This window comes from Trichosurus vulpecula, chromosome 9, assembly GCF_011100635.1.
Source record: "Trichosurus vulpecula isolate mTriVul1 chromosome 9, mTriVul1.pri, whole genome shotgun sequence".
In the NCBI taxonomy this organism is placed as follows: Eukaryota; Metazoa; Chordata; class Mammalia; order Diprotodontia; family Phalangeridae; genus Trichosurus; species Trichosurus vulpecula.
The window spans coordinates 112,445,471-112,466,875 of NC_050581.1; positions in this window are offsets into that span (position 1 = coordinate 112,445,471).

Consider the following 21,405-nt stretch of genomic DNA (forward strand, 5'->3'; position numbering starts at 1 on the left):
AAAGACATGGAGAGAGTCAATTATAGAGGATTGTAAATGTCAAGCTGAAGAGTTTGTAGTTAATCCTAAAAACATTTTGGAGTCATTGTAGAGACATTGAAATCATCAGAGACATTTGGAGTCTTCAAGAAGAGAAGTAGAGAAAGTACATCTTACGAAGGCAGGGACTATTTCATTTTTGTGTTTGTATCTTCAGGGCCAAATACAGTATCTGGCATATAGTAGGTACTTAATAAATACTTGTTGAAATAAAATGATTTGCAAGTCAAGGAAGACAAATCTATACACAGCAGCCATGTTAAAAAATATGTCTTTTGCTGAACTTAAATCCATTGCCTCTCTGTCAGGAGGTGGGTAACATGCATCATCATATGTCTTCTGGAGATGAGGTTGGTCATTGTAATGAACAGAGTTTATACTTTTTTTTTCTTCTCTTTTCTTTTCCTTGTAATCCCTCCTTCAGAATTAGGAAGTTTGTTTTCATCTATTCCCTACCCAGTATTATCAATATTATTGTCCCTCGTGTCCATCTGTGTCCCTTTCCCGCCTTGTTTCCTTTCTGAGTTTGGTGTTTTCTATACGAAAACCTTGTTATGAGTGTGTTTAACCCTTTGGATAATAACGAACTTTATCTGACTCCTGCTTCCTTCCACCCTCCACCACTTCCTCTCTACTTAGACATTCTTTTTCTCATACATCCCACTTAGGAGAAATTGCAAGTTCCACTTCCTTTTTTCCTTCTTTCTACACAAATATATTCCCTTTATCCTCTCTTCTTTTTCCTCTCTTCCAGTCATTGGAATAGAATCAATCAATCCCCAAAGACCTGTTTTTCTTTTTCTTCCTTTTTTTTTAAACTTCCGTAATACCCGTTGAAAGCATTACAGCTCAGAAAAGGATACTTCTTTCCTTCTCTATTTATTAGAATGTTAGTCAGTCAACAAGCATTTATTAAATATCAACTATGTGCTAAGCAAAGAAAGGCAAAACAAAAACAAACAAAACAGTCCCTGCTGTCAAGGAGCTCAACATGAAAACAATTATGTACAAACAAAGATATATGCAGAATAAATTGGAGATTACCAGCAGAAGGAAGGCATTAGCATCAAGAGAGATCAGGAAAGGTCTTTCTGTGGAAGGTGGGAATTTAGCTGGGACTGGGAAGAAACTAGAGAAGCCAGGAGGTAGAGATGAGGAGGGAGAAAATATCAGGCAATGTCAGCACTACATCATCGTACAGCCTCTTCCAATTGCTCAGGTATGTTTATCTTTCTGGGTTTCTCTTGACTTTTGTGTTTGCATTTCTTTTTAAATTTAAATTTATCTTTTCAAATAACAATTGACCAAGTAATTTTTAGTTGGATCTAGTACTGTTATAGTTTTTGCTTCTCATTTTTTTCATGATTTACCTTGAACTTCTTGACTTTATTTAACTTTCAATGAATTCCATTATTTTTTTTCTAGCTTTATAAATTAATCTTCTGGTACTTTGAGTGGTATGGCACTGAATAAGTAAATTAATTTAGGTATTATTGTCAGTTTTGTAATACTAGCTCAGGCTATTCATGAACAATTAAATTTTTCCAATCATATAAGTCTTTATTTATATAAGGAGTTTGTTTTTAACAGTTGCATTCATATAATTCCTGTCTATATCTTGGTAATTAGACGTCAAAGGTTTTACGCATTCTCGAATTACTTTGAGCAAAATTTCTCTTTCTCATTGTGTATGTATTTCAAAGTTCTTACTTAAGTCTGATCTTTTCACCAGAAATGCTTGAAAATCCTTTATCTGATTGAAAGTCCATTTTCCCCCTTGAAGGCCCCTGCTCTGCTTTGCAGCATAAGCTATTCTTGGCTCTAAACCTTTATCTTTTGCCTTTTGGAATACTGTATTCCAAGAAATCCTCTCATTGATAGCAAAAACTTCCAGATCTTGTATAATTCTAACTGTGAGGCTCTGTCATACTTGGATTGCTTCTTTCTAGATACTTGCAGTATTTTTTTTCCTTTCATGTGGGAACTCTGGATTTTGGCTATACCATTTGGGGTTCTTTTCAGGAAGTGATTGGTGAATTTTACTCTCTTCATTTTGCTCTCTGGTTCTAATAAAGCTATACAGTTTTCATTTATGATTTGTTGAAATATTAGCATTCAGGCTTTTAAAATTATTATTATCTTCAGAGAGTACAGTGATTCTTAAATTATCTCTCCTTAGCTAACTGTTTTCTAGGTCAATTTTTTAAAAATTCAAATATCCTACATTAGCTTCTATTTTTCAATCATTTGGTATTATTCTAATATTTCCTTTTGTCTCATGGAACCAATGATTTTTGTTTGGCCACTTCTAGTTGTCAGGGAGTCCATTACTTGGGTAATGTTTACTGCTTTCTCTTCTAAACTATTTAAACCCTTTCCAATTCTTTCCTCAAGAGTTTTTATTTTATTTTCTTTATTTCTTTATTTCTTGCTTCATTTCTTCTAGGTATTTCTGTATTTCTTGTGGAAATCCATTTTTTCCTTTGAGTTCCTGTTTATAGTGCTGATGGAGTCAGTCCTTGCCACATCACTCAAATATAGCCAGGAAGAAAAGAGACAGACTACTGACAGATTCACAGACAGAAGTACAGATTCTGAGAAGATTAGGTTGCACAGTGGATAGAATGGACCTAGGGTCAGGAAGACCTGAGTTTAAATCTGGCCTCAGATACTTAATAGCTGTGTGATTCTGGGCAAGTCACTTAACTTCTATCTGCCTCTATAAAATAGGGATAATGATAACATCTACCTCCCAAGGTTGTGGTGAGAATAAAATTAGTACTTATAATGTGCTTTGCAAACCTTAAAGCACCATATGAATGTTAGTTATTATTGTTGTGGGTGTTCTTGTTGTTGCTGTTGTCATTCACAGAGAGACAAACAGACTCACTTTGCCTGCTGAATAACAGCTTGGCTCAATAACTAATAAAAAGTCCTTTTCTTCACCAGGTAGTTAGTGAAACAGAACTGGTCATAAAACACCAGTGTATCCTCTGAAGCCTATGTGGCGATTGCATCAGCCAAGCATACCATATACATTCACAAAGGCTGGGCTCTCACTGGTCGGTCCTTGGTACATATTTATAGCAGCCTTTTTTGTTGTAGCAAAGAACTGAAAATAAAGTGAGTATCTATCAGTTGGAAAATGGCTGGACAAATTGTGGTGTATGAATATATTAGAATATCATTCCACTCTAAGATATAACAAAAAAGAATGGTTTAAGAGGAACCTGGGGAAATCAGTATAATGATGGGGTTCCATTAATTATCTCATTCACTTAGATACCTTTATTAGATAAGATATATAGATTCTTGATTGAATTAATCAATCTGAACCAAGTATGAGCAGGGCCTGTACATCTTGAATCAATGAAAGCTGTCATATGAGAAATTTGGTCATGCTCTAAGGAATGTGTATAAAAGGAAAGAGCTATCTTGAAGCCAAATAGCTATTCTGAGGGTCTGGAAGAGGAACGGAACCATCGAGGTCACAGAGAGCTGTAAAGGGAACTAACTCTCAGTGAGGAAACTTCCTCTACCAGTGCAGGTCAGTACTTGCCAGAGATGCTAGGAGAGCACCGAGAGTTTAAGTGACTTTGTCGAGGGTCACAAAACCAGTAGGGATCAAAGGCAGACCTTCAACCTCGGTCCTCCTGGCTTCAGCTCCATCCATTGTACCACCTTGCCTCTCTCAACTGAGAGCAATTTTAATTGGAGATGAATACGGTCTAAGCAAGGAGGAGCTAGGTGGCACAGCGGATAAAGTGGCAGGCCTGGAGTCAGGAAGACTCATCTGCCTGATTTCAAATCTGGCCTCAGATACTTACTGGCTGTGTGACCCTGGGCGAGTCACTTTACCCTGTCTGCCTCAGTTTCCTCATCTGTAAAACGAGCTGGAGAAGGGAATGGCAAACCACTCCAGGATCTTTGCCAAGAAAATCCCAAAACGCAAACGAAACAACTAAACAACAACAACATAAGAGTCTAAGCAAAGTACTTGATTTCTACTTCTGGCTTTGCTTACTCCCTAGCTAACTATGGACGAGTCATAGGAGCAAAAACCTAGGGCTAGAAGATACCTCAGAGGTGATCTTATCTAACCTCCCCCCATTTTATGGATGAGGAAACTGAGGCCCAGCGAGCCGAAGCAACTTTCCCAGGGTCGCACAGGTAGTAAGTGGCAGTGGTAGGATTTGAGACCAGGGTCCCTGACTCTAAAGCCAGCGCTTTTTCCAGGGACCACGGTGCCTTGAGTCCTTTCATTTCTCTTGACATCAATTTTCCCCTCCTATAAAATGAGGAAATTAATCCTGATAATCTAGAAGATCTCTTCTACCTCTGGATAATTCTGTCCTTGTCATAAATAATAACCGACATCTCTGTGGCTCTTGAGAGTTGACAAAGCAGAGTACTCACAACACCCCGGAGAAATAGGCAATAAATAGTGTGACTCTTGTCTTAGAGAGGGGGAAAATAAGGATCATCTAGGTGAAGTGGCTGGCCCAGAGTCACAAAGCCACACCCCTAGGAAGTGGCAGAGTTGATACTCAAACCCAGATCTACTTACCCCAAATTTAGCACTGTTTCCACTAGGCTTCACTGGTATATGTGTGAGTGTGTGGTTTACACATATACCCGTGTGTGGGGGAATATGCACATACACACACGTAGCCACGTGTATATATTTACAAATGTGTGTGTGTGCACAAGCATATATGTGTGCGTTTGCATGTGTGTGTGAAACCTGAGTCATGTGGTCTAATATAAGCATTCCCCATTTACTTATGTGCAAGAAGTCAAAATATGTTAAATTTGTGTGGAAGTCTCTGAAGGGTTAATGTTAATAAAGTCCTTAGGCCACCTTCATACAAAAGGAACTGTGTACGCCATTCTTCCCCTTTGTAATAGGCGGATTAGCACGAAAGAAATAATTAGTTCTTAAAATAATCATATTTATTTCTTCTAATCCGAAGCTTTGTGTGTTTGGTTCCTGGTATTGCTCAGATGTGCTTTGCACTCTGCTTTCCAAACTGACCCCAAACCCCATCAGGCCAGGGCACGCCGCATTCTCATCGCCATCCTTCATGTTATTTCTGTACTTCGGATAGGGACCACTTGTCTATATAAAAATATAACCAAATCTAAATCTTCTGAATTTCATTTTTTGGACCAAAGACAGAAAGAGGAGTAGGAGCAATTAATAGGGTATTTCAGGCAGATTCTCTCTTCCGTTGAATTTGATATTGCCTTTTGTTAGAATGTTTGGTCATGATGCCAGGGTGGAGCTCTCAGCCCCTTGACAAGGGACCCCTGTTCTTTCCATTTAACTCTGTCTCCAGAGGGGGAAGCAGGAAGTCCGGGACTGCCACAGGGCAGGACAGTTTGGAGACAGCTGCCAAGTACAAGCAGATTCTCAAACAGTGTTCTGAAGCTTGGCTGAACTGAACTTCAAAGGGTTGGGCCATTTTCTGATGGGGCTCACGATTATCTCTTATCCTTCCCCTTAACTCTTTGTGTTTATCAAGTACCATTCATCATGGAGACCCTCACTTAGGGAGGATCGGTTCCATAGGAAATGGAGGAACTGAATCATAGAGGATGTTTTGAGGATATCTGTCTTTAGTGAAGGCAAACAAAAACTCAGTTCCCATGTGTTACTTATGAATGTTAGTCATGGAAAGGGGCCTTAGTAATCATCCAAATCCCTCATTTTAAAGATGAGAATACCAAAGCCCCCAGAGGGGGAGTGATGCCACTGGACCCATAGGAGCAACATCTCTTTTCTATAGCCTAAACCCGGCTGATTCTTGAAGAACAGGGGCCAGTTTTGTTTCCCTCCTACCTGAGGCATAAAAGGTTGAGCTGAAGGGAAGTTAGTGTCAGAAATTTTACCTGAACCCTAGTTGCCTTTCTGATCCAGCTAACCATCTGTCATTGTGGTTCTAGCAGAGGAGCTAAGTACTGTTTTACTGTAACCTTGACTCCTTTATAATTAATTGCCTATTAAGTAAGGCTGGTTTTAATTCTATTTTATATTGCACATTGTTTTATTTTATTCTAAACTATGAACCTGAATTATTAGACTATCCTAATTTAAATGTGGCCAATACTATTTGGCATCAAGTTGGAAGAGGTTTTTTGTGGTTTTGTTTTGCCACAGCTTTACGGTTAAATTAATTTTTTTTAAAGTGGGGGAAAGAGTATTGTGGAAGAAAGGTGGCCCTTTTTATGGAATAAAGAAAAGTACCTATTTACCACATGAGACTGGCTTACTGTATTTTTGAAGGGTATGATGCTAAAAATATCTCCTGGTTCTTACTACTGGGCTAGAAAGTCAGGGTTGCCAACACAAGGAGGGTGACAATAAATTGTCCTTTTACATTAGGCAATTAGAGACAGAAGTGAATGAGCCCTTGATCTTTAAAGTTCATGCCTTCAAGGCAGAAGGAAAACTAATGAATTTGATAATCATGAAAGTTTAAAAAAAAAAAGGCGATGTTAGTGGCGGTGGGGACTGATAGGCTACAGATGGAGAACACACTCTCTGACCCCAAGGTTTCTGTGGAGAATGTCTTCAAGTCTGTAGAAATTAGGGTTATAAAAGAGGAAAATAAAGACTATTCGCTCCCAATCACGCCTTCCAGATTCTTGTTACTATAATCTACCAGCCTTCAGGAAGCTCTACTCACGTCTAGAGGATTTCAGTGCCTGACTCATAAGTCTTCCTCTCTAACCCTGTATCTGTCCTTATTTTTGTGGACAATATTGCCCTTTCGAAAACCCTCTTTCTAGACAATCCATCTCCTCAATTCCTATGACCTACTTCTTTACCCCCCCCCTCAGGCACCCAAAGGGGTGATCATGCATTAGCTATAACAGTCACATGTAATGGTGCCACCTCCATGACCCTGAAGTGAAATTTCCTCTCCCTGATGATGACTTCATCGTCTCTCCTTTTGACTCACTCCTCCTTCGCCTAAATCTCCGCTCCATTCTCCCAGTAAGCTTTTAGCTTTGGGGTTATGCTTGATGCTTCTCATTCCCTTAACCAATTAGTTGCCCTTTCAGTTCTGTGACTTGTCAAGTCCAGGCAAGTCAAAAAAAGAATTTATTAAGTGCCTACTATGTGACAGGCATTGTGCTAAGTGCTGGAAATTCAAATAGAAGCAAAAATAAAGGTAGTCCTGGTCCTCAAGTGTCTTACATTCCAATGGGGGAAGACAGTGCATAAGGTGAAGTGTGTGTGGGGGGAGGGGAAGGTAGGAATGTGCAAGTGAATGTCCCCCACTTTCCAGAGGGGGAAAACATGTACCCACAATAGACTTTTAGGTTTAATATGCATTAGTAACATTTTCTCCTTTACTTTCTTAAGTCAAGATAAACGGCAAAACAATAAATGCAGCCCTGAAGCATTTTCTGGTTTTCAAAGTACAAATGCTCATACTGAAAATTTAACAATCACACCCAGGGTGAAGGAATCCACACAGTCTCGTGGTAGAGGAAGAAATCCAGAGAGCCAGGGATAGGGGCCAGAGAAGAATGATGGAATGAAAGTGGCTGGTCTGGGCCTTTCCTTAGAATGGAAGGTCTAGGAGGAGCTAATTAATCTATCAGAGGAAGAGGCTACAGAGGTGGCCAGATGTTCCAAGGGGAGAAGGCTGCTGGGAAATGGAGAAGGAAGCCCAGAGAGTCAAAAGGGCGGCTCAGAGAGGAATGAAAGCGCTTGCTCGTCTGCCCAGATTTTGATTTTAGCTTGTTCACTTGGCTGTTGTAATCCTCGGCTGTATGGAAACCAATTAACTGCTACCCTCATAACCGCTCCTCACTTCCAATGTCCAAACTAGGGAGGGTTTGATCCCTACTGTGTTTGTTGTTTAGTCATTTTCCAGTTGCGTCTGACTATTCATCCCCCATTTGGGGTTTTCTTGGCAAAGACACTGGAGTGGTTTGCCATTTCCTTCTCCAGCTCATTTTACAGATGAGGAAACTGAGGTAAACAGGGTTAAGTTATTTGCCCAGGATCGCACAGCCAGTAAGAGTTTGAGGCCAGATTTGAACTCAGGAAGATGAGTCTTCCAGACTCCAGGTCTAGCGGTCTGTGCACCATGGCGCACCTAGCGGCCCCCTTGATCCATGCCATGGGCTTCATGTTATTGCAGCTCACAATGGCCTGGTGTACAGCCCCACTAAATTAATCATCTTCCCTCTAAATTCTTCCCTTTCTTTTAAAGAGAAGAAGCTTGATATAATGGATAGAACCCTGGGCTTGGAGTCAGGAGGACTTCAGTTCAAATCCAGCCTCAGACACTTACTAGCCATGTGACCCTGGGTGAGTCACATCCCTGAATCTCAGAGAGCCCCAGTTTCCTGTTTTACAGAACAGTGATAAGAAGAGCTCCTATGACCCAGATGCTCTTCTTGTTGTGAAAATTTAAATGGTGGTCATAATGTTTGCAAACCCTAAGGCACTATGTAAATGTGAACTGTTAAAATTCCCTTTTCTGTTCTCCCAGGAGTGGGAACCTGTGGCCCTGAGGCCACACGTGGCCCTTCTGCACTTGAGGACCTAGAGGGCCACGTGTGGCCTGGAGGCCACAGTTTCTCCATCCCTGTCCATCAAGTCCATCAAACTTGACATTTCAGCATTGTCATTGACTCTTACCTCTCCCTTCATCCAATCAATTGCTACGCTCCTTTGTCTCTACTTCCACAACATCCTTTGCATCCATTTTTTCATCTTTCCTGCTACTTGCACCCATCCAATTTCAGGCCCCCAATGCCTTTCACCTAGACCATGGGAATAGCTTCCTGATCAATCCTTTGGCCTATCCAATCCATCTTCACTTGGCTGTGAGTGATAACCTTCCTAAACCACAGGTGGGACAATGTCATTCCTTTGCTCATAAAGCCTTTAGTCTCTATAGTTTCTATTTCCAGAGAGTAGAAGTGGACCCTCTGAAGGGGAAGTAATTTCTTAGGGAACAAGAAATGATCATAAAGGTTCCCTGGGAAAAAAAAAAAAGAAAAAAAAAGTTTCCCTGGGAAGGAAGCCATTCACTGTTGGTTATAGGTGGGAGAAATGACTGGTGGTAGGCGGCAGCTCCCAGCTGAGGGTGCTGAGGTTACCATGTGTCTACTTAACATCAGTAGAGGGGTGTGCTGTCTTCAGAGGGAAGGGAGAGAGCTTTATGAGACTGGTCAAATGTCATCATCACCACTTACTTCAGGTGATCCACTGAGGGACAAATGGTACTGCCCAGAAGGACCTGAAAGCTTGGCTAGTCATGGGGAAGTCCTAGAGAAAAAGCTAAAAGACTATGATGGTGATATTTTCAGTATTGCTGTTGATGAAAGGCAATGCCTTTAGAAGGCAAAGACAAATCTGGGGATATAAATAAAGTCTTGCTCGAGAGCCCCTAATGTGCACAAGGTCATGCAGAGAGAAGCTAGCTAGGTACAGTGGGCACTCAACAAGCAGGGGATAGCATGGCCCTGTTGATGAAGAACCAAGGGACAGCAATGACACCGAAAAGCCCAGAGATCCCGGAGAATTTTCACCAACGCTATAGACAAAGCCATTCTTTCACAAAGCCTCACTGTTCTTTTTACTCAGTTCTGACTAGGAGGACTACCTCGCTTAGCTCTGCATGAAATGTGCTTCTCTCCAGCTTAGACACCCTTCCATCCCCGCTTTTTCATCAGCCCCTTTGAGCCATATCATATCTGGGAAGCTTTCTATGACTTCAAAGAAGAAAGCTGACAGTGATACATTGGGTAATACTTTAAATGTAATTATTTATTTATAGGGTAGAGATGATGGTAGAGTAATGTGGAGTAGTTACTAGTGGAGCAGTCTGGAAGTCAGGAAGATCTGGGTTCAAATCACTTAAACTTTCAGGTTACTTTTTAACCTCAAGGCAACTTTTTAAGATGATGAATTTTAGATGAATTGTGGGTCGTCACTTCCATAGTTGAAATCTTAATTCTGAGCCACCCATCCTCACCCCACCTCTATCCCCCTAAATTAATGAGTTTAATTCATGCTGTCTAATTGTTTCTTCCTGTTTTATGTGATGTGTTTACACACACACACACACACACATACACCTATTTGTCCATGCTTAATCAGAGATAATCACAGAATGTGGGAGTTGGAAGGGATGTTTGAAGTCCATCTAGCCCACCCCCTCATTTTATATATGAGGAAGCTGATGGCCAGAGAAATTGGGCACACTGTCAAGGTCACAACTGGCAAGGCAAGACAAGAACCCAGGTCTCTTGACTTCTGATACTGTGCTCTTTGCTCACTGCACTACACTGCCTCTCCTTCATGTCAATATGACCAACTTTGCTAACTCATTGAAACGTGGGCCCCTTCTCTGTCAATGCATTTCTTACAGCACCTAGAACCAACTCAGGTGCAAATAAATGTTTAATAAAACTATTTGATTGCGATAATGGTGTTATTCTTATATTAAGTAGTTTTTTTAAGGGTCTGATCCATTCTGGTGCCTGTGCTTGTGGCCCCCTCTGCTGGGTATGTAGGAGAGGGCATAAATCACAAAGTAATGGCTTATAGATGATGTCTTTATTTGTGTAGTAGGTAGTGGTTTTGTGGCCAGAAATCCTTGGATTCCCCTTTGGCTTGGGTTCTTGAAGAATGGTGGTGCAATTAATAGATATCAGGAAGTCAAGGAGGGTAGTTATTTGGAGTGGAAAGATAGGAAACTTAATTTGCTATTTTTGCATTCAGAGATGTTACTGATAGTGGAAGGGAGTCAAAATTCCTCAGGGTTCTGCCAAATGGATCTGTTCCTTTTTCATCAACCCAGTGATTGATACCTTAGGAATGGAATTCATATTGTCGAAATATCCCATCACTGGTCAGCCTGCTCAACATGCTATGATCCTTCCTACAGATCTCTGGATGTTAGGTAGATACTGATCAAGACAGAATCGACTGTCCAACAGTTATACCTTATGGTTGCTCCGTGATCATCCCACTCAAATTTCTGGTTCTACATCTCCAATGGCATCCTTTATGCTGCTTTTTCTGCAATATTTTTTCTGCTGGTGATCTACCAAAGCCGACTTATGGCCACCGTGCATTATTCCATTCCCCTTTGAGCAATCTGCAACTTTGATTCTTCAAAGACTATGGCATTCCAGGATTTGCAGCTCACAAAATGTAACACTGATTCTGGGAGAAGCTTGGGGTCATTAAGAACACCACACTTCGAAAAAGATGAACAAATTGTGGTATGTGAACCAATGGAATATTATTATTGTAATGGATGTCTTCCATGTGGATACTGCCATCTTAGCAAACTAACGGGGTCTGCAACCCTATCACATTATGCTGTAAGAAAGGCTTAATCCTAACATGAAGGACCTGGTAGAAGAAGCAAGGAAGCAAAGCCTATCAAAGAAAGGATACAACCAGAAGACTAGGAGACCTTGGCTATGACAATCTTCATGCCATGTCAACAAGTGGCTGTCTTTGGCTTCTGGCACACCCAGACCTCTGCTTTTCCTCCTAGCTGGTATTGGTTGGGGCTAGGATCCTATCATTGTAGTTACTGTAAGCACTTATTGAATAAATCTGAAAGAATATCATGACTGCAAATTAAATTAACCTGGAAGTTCACAACATGTATATTTGGTCAAAAGCAGTTCATAGAACAGAAAACATCAAGAACCACTACCCTAGATCATTTCTAAGGCAAATGCTACAAAACAGGACTTGATTTATTGTTTTGTTACTTGTCTAGACTTAAGAAAGTGATGGAGAGAATATTAATAATGAGGATTAAGCCTAAAAGTGTGTTGTGTTTTCCTAGAGCTGGTTATTAAACATTTAGTAGCACACCCCTAGGTACTCCCCTTTCTGGGGAGAAGGGAAGAATCCAAATCAGGTTACATAAATGCCAAGTCACAAGAGCAGACCGGACTGGTATCAGAATTTGTTTGTTTGTTCTTAGGGAAACCAGGGTTGGAGCAGATATTCAGATTGGGAGGTCAATATGGATCAGGAGTTTGCCATTTGACTGACTTGACATGCTGCTTCTATGCACTCTCACTCACAAAGCTTTAGTATTTCATGGTGGTTGCTTACATTCCCTATCCTCACACTCTCCCTGGAATGCTCTTCAGTTGTACCTCGTTTCAACTCAGCTTTGATAACAAGGTTGAGGGCTTAGATATCATACCAAGCATATGAAATGCAAGTTGATGTCCCTACGGAAGGAGGAGGAAGCAAGAAGGACAGGAGAATAACAATAGCCTAGAACTGAAGGCCTTGGTTTACGTGGACTTGGTTGTACTTTGGATCATAAATGATTTTTTGCCATATGGCCAGTGCTTTCTGGAAGAACATTATAATTTGGCTCATTTCTAGTTCTCCATCACAAAAGGAAAAAAGACTTTCAGATCTCATGTATTCAAGCTATCAGTACATTGAACACAAAACAGACTTTATTATCCAACATAAAAATGCAAAGGTCTTGGCTGAGGTCATAAATAGTTAAAATTACTCTCCTTCCCCAACTGGAGGGCCTTTTCTTTGCTAGTTTCTTCAGAAATCATATTATCCTAGCATAGAGGTTCCCTAAAAAAGGAAAGCAGAGCCAAGCAACCCACCCTCAGAAGCCCCAACTTCCTTAGTTTACCATGTAATCCTTCCGAATTATACTGTCACCCTACCTAAGGTTCCCCACTACTACCTAAGTAGTATACCCTATTTGAGGCTTCCTGGTAAAGAGAAATCACTCACATTCAACAATTCTTTCTACCTGAGAATAGCTCAGCTGGGCTAGGTGACTTGAACCCATCAGGGTCAGTTAGTATCTCTTTGTCTTCTTATTTGTCTTGGGTATCAACTCCTTGTTTGTTCTATCTGTGGGAGTCCAAAGTTTTTTCTCCTTGATGAAGAAAACAGGATCAAGACTAAAAACTGAGCAGCTCAGCCCTTTGTCTACTGCCACTTATCATCCCATCCACTTGGAGTGGTAATCTTATCCCTTCTCTCCTTTTCTCAGGAGCCTCAGCTCATTCTAAGCTTTAGCAATCTCTGACCCTGTTCTTAGAGAACCATGCCAAGCTTTTGTGTTGGTGTAGTTTGTTTCCTAACCTAGCTTCTCTTTACGTCTTTTGGGAGGAAAATCCTACATCAGGGAGTGGTTTTATTTAGGGAATAATACTACCAAAAGATAAGATAGATACAGGACATAGGTAATGAAAATGTTGACACTTAAAATTTGTGTGTATAAGGACAGCTAGGTGATGCAGTGAATAGTCACGAGGTTTTTAGTTCAAATCCAGCCTCAGACACTTGCAAGTTGCTTGACTCTGGGCAAGTTACTTAGCCTCAAAAAAAAAAAAAATAATGAATGTGACTCCAAACTGTGGTCTGTGTTATGCTTCTTTTAGTGTGTACTGTTGTTCTCTTCTTGGTTAGTCAGTTCTGTTTGTTTTCCTTTCTTTTCTCTTTTGCCCAGACTTCTGAAGCCTCACATTTTTCCTTCTTTGCTTCCCTTTTATTTTCCTAATAAATTTTGGCTTAAGTTCAACTGCTACAGGGGTGGGATTCTGGCTGACAACTTTTCTGGCCTCTTCTTAGGCTCCCATCAGGCCCTTCTCTTTCTTCCCTAAAAGCAGAAATGATGTTCTTCTTTGGCATCGTGTCTGAAGAACAGGCTTGGCTTCTCCCCCCTTCCCCCATCACTCCACTGCGGGAAGTGGCACAGGAGGTTGCTGTCTGCCCGTGCAGAGGACAGAGAGAAGTGAAGGCTTCAACTGTTCTCTCTCTTTTAAAAATCTAAGTTGGTTGGTGAGTTCCCTGTGTATCCACATCACCCTCTTCGGACATCTCCCTTTGTTCTTTCTAATTGGAATTTTTCTCTTTATGTCTTTAGAATTTCTCTCTAGAGAGCTTCCCATCCATCTTGGGCTCACTGTATTCAGTTGTAAACCATAGGATCCCACCTTTCATCCTGCTGAACCTTTCAAAATCTAAGTTCTCAAAATTTGGAATGCATGTCATACTCTGCCTGGATTTTTCTCTGCTCTATCAACAGACTTGAGTCAATAGTCACTTCTCCAGAAAGTTTCCAAAATCTCCTCCTTAGTAACTTGTTTCTCCTGGTTGGTGAGATCCAGAATACAATTTCTCTTTGTTTTCTTCTATCCTTTGAAGGAGGAAAATATCCTTATGTCTAGTCAAGAAATTATTAGCTACTGAGCTTTTGTCAGAGAGAAAACTCTAGTAGGTGTCTGGATAATTAAAGCCCCTCATCATTAGTGTATTATTATAACTTTGTGCCAATCTTGTGACCTTACTGATTTCTATCATGCCTTAATTTATCTATTTTTTTCTTTTTGTGAAGGTGGCCTGCAGTAAACACTAATGGGAATGTTGCTACTATTCACCTTACCAGTTTTATCCAAATACTCCCCACAAGCTTCTTCCCTCTGGTTTCCATATTTTCTTAAGAGCATATCTTTCTTATAAGTATATATTCTTAATAAATACATGGTGCTTCACCCACTTTGCTTACCTTATTTTTTTAAATAAAGTATAGCCTTTTGGAGCCATATTGAAGATATGGGTCTAACTCCTCCTACCAAGCCTCAGAGAACCTACAAAGTCAAATCTGCCTCCTCCCTAGTCCTTGATGGACTTTAGTTGATCTTGCTTCTTAGCTATATTTCATGAATTTTTGTATAGACATTTGAGGCCCCAGGTATTATTAATACCTCATTTCTTGGGCTTGTCCTCTGTAGCCTTACGAGTATATAAATTACAATCCTTTTCCTTATATTTTAACAACTATCTATGATATCTAGAGAAGCCTTTGGTGGAAGCATCTTGGTTTTTTTCCTCCTTGGATCTTTTAGGTGCCAAAAAGAACATGAAATACTGTGCTTGCATAGTTTCTGTGCATTTAACATGAATGGAGTTACCTAAGGTAACTGATGAATGAAAGAAAAAGCATTTATTAAGAGCTTATCCTGGGGCTCTTGGGCTATCTACATCAGGGTCTGAGGGGGAGTGATGGAGGTGGATTGACTTGCTTATCAGTCTCAGGGAGAAGATGGTTGGAAGAATCACTGAAGGCTTTCAGCCCTCTATGTTGATGATCAGAGTTTGTCTAGCTTGGTGACTAGAAGGGTAATTTCTCCTGGCTATAAGAGAGAAAGCTATAACTTAGTGATTCAATTTCCTCCTTCTTACTTCCCACCAACACAACCACCCCCACGAGTGACCTTGAACAAGGGTACTGAAAGCACAGCCCTAAAAATAGCCTTTCAGAATGCCTTTGAAGCCAGGCACAGAAGAGCAAAGGAATGAGCAGAGAGCTGAGTATTTAGATCCTATCTAAAGGGCTTGCAGCCTCACATTTAAAGCTGTATTTCCTTTACTTTTGTTTTCACTGTAACCAAAATTCAATTGAATCTATAGGTAAATAAGTCCTTTGGGATCTCATTGCTGTGGGAAACGGATTAAGATACTGTGAGAATGAGGTGGGGAGAGACAAGTTGGAGCCATTTGATAAATTACAGTTTTTGAAGGAATTAATTTATATCCCTAGGCTAGATAAGAATCTGGACCGGGAAATTATGGGTGTTTGGCAGCTGCCCAGTGGAAGTAAGTCGGTACAGTGCAAGCCTGGAGTGCTACCTAGTGGGTTGTGTAGATATTACATGCCAGTCTCCAATCCCCTTCGGGTGCTGCCACAAAGCATACCCATCTTCACACCAGTTCGTCTGACATACTACTATGCACAGGCAGTTTTCTTCTAACCCTTCCCTTTTCAGTTTAAAGCCCTTTGACTAGATTTGCAAGACTCCAGGCAAATCCATCCTTACTAGAATCTGTTAGGTTTGCTACATCTCTTATATTTTAAGTTGTGGTCCAGATATCTAAATTATCTGCTTAGACTCCACCTTCTGAATCAGCTGGTCACTTTCCACATTTTCTTTTTTCTTTGGCATCCCTTGCTACTTGCTGTGAGGTGGCAAATGAGATCATATGCAAAAAGCACTTTTCAGACTTCGAATCTCACATAATGGTCAGCTATCATTATTATTGTGGCTGTTTAGTGAAGAGTAGTCATGAACAATTCCACCTGTGTTCCTTATATCTGGAGAGGCAGTCTATTAGCTCCTTTACTTTGTCTTCTAGAAAAGGCTGAATGCAGGAAAGATTGAAGTGGGGAGAGACTTGAGGCAGACACAACCAGCAGCAGGCTATTGCAACAGTCCAGGTGTGAGGTGATGAGAGACCACACTAGAGTGGTGACAGTGTCAGAGGAGACAAGAAGGCATATTTGAGAGATGCTTCAAAAGTGAAATCAATAGGCATCGGCAATAGATTGGGGGATGGTGATGAGAGACAATGAGAAGTGTAGGACAGCATCTAGTTTGGGAGCCTGAGTGACTGGGAGGATGGTATTGACCTCTACAATAAAGAAGTAATAGGTAAGGTAGGAGGAGGGAGGATTTAGGGGGAAAGATAATGAGTTGTGTTTTTGGATGTGTTGAATTTAAGATATCTATTGGAATCTGGGGTGAGTTATCTGAAAGACAGGTAGAGGTACAATACTGGAGGTCAGCAGAGAGATTAGGGTAGAAGAAGTAGATTTGAGAATCACCAGCATAGAGATGGTAATTAATTAATCCATGGAAGCTGATGAGATCACTAAGTAAAGTAGTATAGAGGGAGAAGAAGACTGAGGACAGAACCCTGTGGGACACTATATTTAGAGAGTATGATCTGGAAGAAGGCTCAGCAAAGAAGACTGAGAAGGAAAGGTCTGATAGGTAGGAGGAGAACAAGGAGAGAGAAGAGAGTATCACTAAGAAGAAGGTGGTTAACAGTGTCAAAGGCTGCATAAAGGTCGAGGAGAATGAGGACTGAGAAAAGGCCATTTGATTTGGCAGTTAAGAGATCATTGATAACTTTGGAGAGAACAGTTTCATTGGAATGATAGGGTCAGAAGCCGTATTGTAAGAAGACTATGACAGGAAAGTGGAGACACCTATCATAGATGCCTTTTTAAGAAGTTCAACTACAAAGGGCAGAAGAGATACAGGATGGTTATTATTGGAGATGGAAGGATGAAGTGAGGGGTTTTTGAGGATGGTGGAGACATGACTGTAGGCAGCAGGGAAGGAGCCAATAGACAGGGAGAGACTGAAGGTAAGGGATGATTGGGAATGGCAGAAGTAACAATCTGTTGGAGACAGGCTGGAATGGATCACTGGAACAAGTAGAAGGGCTAGCCTTGGTAAGGAATAAGGCCACCTCTTTATGTGAGACAGGGGGGAGGAGGAGACAGTGGCAGATGAAATCTGAGTGATACGAGATGAAGAACAGCAGAAAAGAGGAGCTTACTGCGAATAGTCTTGATTTTTTTTCTGTAAAATATGAGGCAATGCTTTCAGCTGAGATAGTAGGGGGAGGGAGAGCCATGGGAGGCTTGAGGGGGGTTCAAAAGGTTTGGAAGAGTTGCTGTGAAGAGTAGGACGGTGAGTTGATAAGGCAGGTATAGTAGGATTGCCTAGCAGCAGTGATGGCTCATTCGAGGCTGTGCAAAATGAATTTGTAGTTGGCCCAGTCAGATAGTTGTGTGATTTTCTCCACCTTTGCTTAGAAGCACATGTGTAGGAGCAAAGGTGGTGGATGGTGGAAGTGATACAAGGTTAAGATTTGTCAAAGCTCAACAGGAACTATGATAAGGGGGCTAGGTACTCAAGAAAAGAAGACAGTATAGAGTTGAACTGGTTCACCAAGGGGGTCAAGATGGAGAAAAGAGAGAACTGAGGGGATTGAAGGGCATGATATGGATGAAGAGCAGAGTTTGGTAAGAGAATACAGAGGAAGAGGTGGAAAGGCAATAAATTATGGTCAGATAAAGGGATTTTGGAATTCTTGAACATGGAGGGCATACATTCACTGGTGATGACAACATCAGTGGTGTGACCATCTTTTTGTGTGGCTGAAGTGCAGAGCTCATAGGAAGTTCATAGGAAGTGAGTAGGCTGAGGAACAAAGTGATTAGGGTGTTTGAAGGAGAGTCAACATGTATGTTGATGTCACCTCGTAGGAGGGCAGGAACTGGGGAGGAGAGAAAAATTGTGAGTCAGGTACCAAACTCACTGGGAAAGGGATAGGAGTGACCTGGAGGTCTGTAGACAATAGTTACGAGGATTTTGATTGTGCTGGAGACATGAATTGCATCAAAGGAGGCAGGGAGAGAACCTAGAAGTATCAATAGGAGCAAGGAGTGTTCCAACTCCTCTCCCCTGACCAGTGAGTTGAGGGGAATGAGTATAGCCAGCACTGGAAAGAATAGCCAGGAAAGACTGTGTCATTGGAGATAGCCAGATTTTGGTAATAGCTAGAAAATGAAAGGAGTGAGAGAGGAAGAGACTTAACATAAAGGGAATTTTGTTGTCTATGGAACAGGCATTTCTTAAGGCACAGTGGAAGGGGTGAGGAGCTTTTGGTTGAAACTTTGGGGTGGGAGGGTTGGGGAGGATAGGAATAAAGAATTTGGTGGTAAGATATCGGGAATATGGTTTGGATGGTGACCTACAGGAAATCAGAATCAATGAGAGGTGTAGGGTATGACCGGGTAGAAGGATATTTATCAGTGGATGGAAGATGCCACTTCTGGAGGTTGGGCTGTAGACAACAGGAAAAGGAGAGAGAAGGCAGATGGTCAGATCAGACGAGGGGTCACATTAGGCTATTCCTCTTCCCTCCAAAGGCTAGAGATTAGGCAGGAAACTGCACAGCAGGGAATGGAAGTCTCCTTTCCCACTGACTTTCCTCTTCCTCTTCCCTCAAGGGACAAGCATAGCAGGAGAGGGAAGACTTAGGGCCAAAGGGAAGCTTGCTTCTCTTTGCCCTGGAGGTTCTCCGTATCCTGGTTGTGAGAACAGGTTGGTAGCAGGTGATAGAAGCTGTCTTATGCTAGCACAGTTTAAAGTTGCTCTAATGACCTCTAGCAGCCTTCCCTCAGGGAAAAGTCTTTCTCCTCTTCCCACATATATAAATATAAATATTTATCTATGCAATAATATATACATAGTGTATAATAAATGTATCAGAGAGAGGCAAAACAAAGTTTTGTGTGAGATGAGTAATAAAGTTATTATTGATGGGAATGATCAGGGAAATTTTCAAGGAGGAAGTAGCATTTGATTTGGTCTTTAAAAGATAGATAGGGGGCAGCTAGGTGGCGCAGTGAGTAGAGCACTGGCCCTGGAGTCAGGAGGACCTGAGTTCAAATTTGACCTCAGACACTTGACACACTAGCTGTGTGACCTTGGGCAAGTCACTTAACCCCAATTGCCCTGCCTTCCCCCCTCAAAAAATTTTTTTAAAAAGACAGGAATTCAGCAGGCAAAGAAGAGGGAGGATAGTCTAGGCATAGAGAACAGCATGAGCAAGGGCATGGAAGTGAGAAAGCACAAGGAATACTGGAGAAACAGAAAGTGGTCTAGTCCTGTTGAAGTGTAAAGTGTGGGGAGAAAACTAATATGAGATAAGACTAGAAAGGTAGGGTAGTGCCAGATTATGGCAAACCTTGAACGCCAAAGGAGCTTGGATTTTACTTGGTAGGTAACTGAAGCCACCAGAGACTTTTCAGCAGTGGCATAACCAAATCTATTTGAAAGGAAGATTAATCTAGTATCAATCTGAAGGATGTATTGGAGGTGAAAAAGAATGCAAGTGAACCTGTTAGAAAGCTGTTGTCCAGGAAAGCAGCAAATCTGTACTAGGGTTGTGACATTGGGAATAACAATAAAATGATAAATTTAAGAGATGATGGAGAGGTGGAAGAAGATAGGAACTGGGAGGAGGAGGTCATTTAATTTGGCGTTTAAGAAATCATTTGGAAGTCACCTTTGGAAGAGCTGAAGAGAGTGATAGGACAAGTCAAATTGGAAGGGACTGAGAAGATACTAGATAGAGACAAAGTGAAGATATTGCTTTTTTTTGCCATTGTTCCTGGATGGGGTGTTGGCACACTCCCCTAGGTTCCCATTCATCACTTTCACTCACTTGCCCCTCCCTAATCACCACTCTCCTTCCTGTGCTGTGTCCCCTAATAGAATGTAAGCTTATCGAGGGCAAGAAATGTCTTTACTTTTGTATTTGCATCCCCAGCACTTAATACAGTGCCCAGAACACAATAAGCACTTAATAAACATTTATTGACTATTGAGAATTATAGCTGGTAGTGATGGGGTGTATCAAGTAAAGTCCTTTTATTTTAAATTTATTTATTTTTAAAGCATTTATTACCCCTCCCTCCCACGACTTCCTCCTTCAGTTGAACGATGAAAAAAACCAAAAAATAATAATATGCATAGTCCAGCAAAACAAATTCCCGTATTGGCCATATCCAAAAATGTATGTCCCATTCTGCATTTTAAGTTCATCACTTCTCTGGCAGGAGGTAGGTAGTGTGTTTCTTCTTCAGTTTTTTGGACTTGCGGTTTGTCATTATATTGATCAGAGTTTTAAAGTCTTTCAAAGTTGTTTATCAAATATTTATATCAAATTAATTTTTTTAAAAAATATGAGCAGAATTGTAAACAAATTTTTAGGCAGTAGAAGAGGATCAATAGATAAAGAAAATTTCAAGATTAGTGACAGGGTAGGGATGTGAATGGGAGTCATGTATTGGAGAAGAAGGGTTAGAATGGAATCAAAGGTACAATTGGAGGATTTTGCCTCTGCACGGAGAACAGCCACCTCCTCATGTGAGACAGAGGTAAAGGAAAAGATAGTTGAGAAAAATGTCTGAGGGATGTAATATGCAGAAGAGGGGAGAAGGGCGATCCTTCAGTGAATGGCTTCCATTTTTTCCAGTGTAGGTCCCCAGGATAGGGTGTCATAACTGACTTGAGGAAATACGGTTTCCAACAGTCACTACGGCGAGTGGAACAGTGAATTGACTGTGGGGAGCTGTAGAAAATGGCCTTGATCCAGGCAGGGCCCAAGGAAGATGATGTAACACAAATCTGTACTGGACCCAGTCATCACGGTTTCAAGGTTGTCTGTAGCTCCCTTCAACAGTGAGTAGGGGAAGTGAACGGATGGAGTAATCAAAATGTGTTTTTAATTGTCATCTGATTAACCACGTTTATGGTTTTCCTCACGTTGAACCACCCATTCATTCCTGGCTAAAATCCAACTCGATCAACAGCGGATTACATTTTGAACAAATTGCTATGGTCTTTTTGAGGCCGCTAGGTGGCGCAGGGGTCGCCTTGAACGAATTCTGCTGTAGACTGTAGCGACAGAAGTCACTTAACCTTTCTCCGCAGCCTATTTTCTCATCCGTAAAA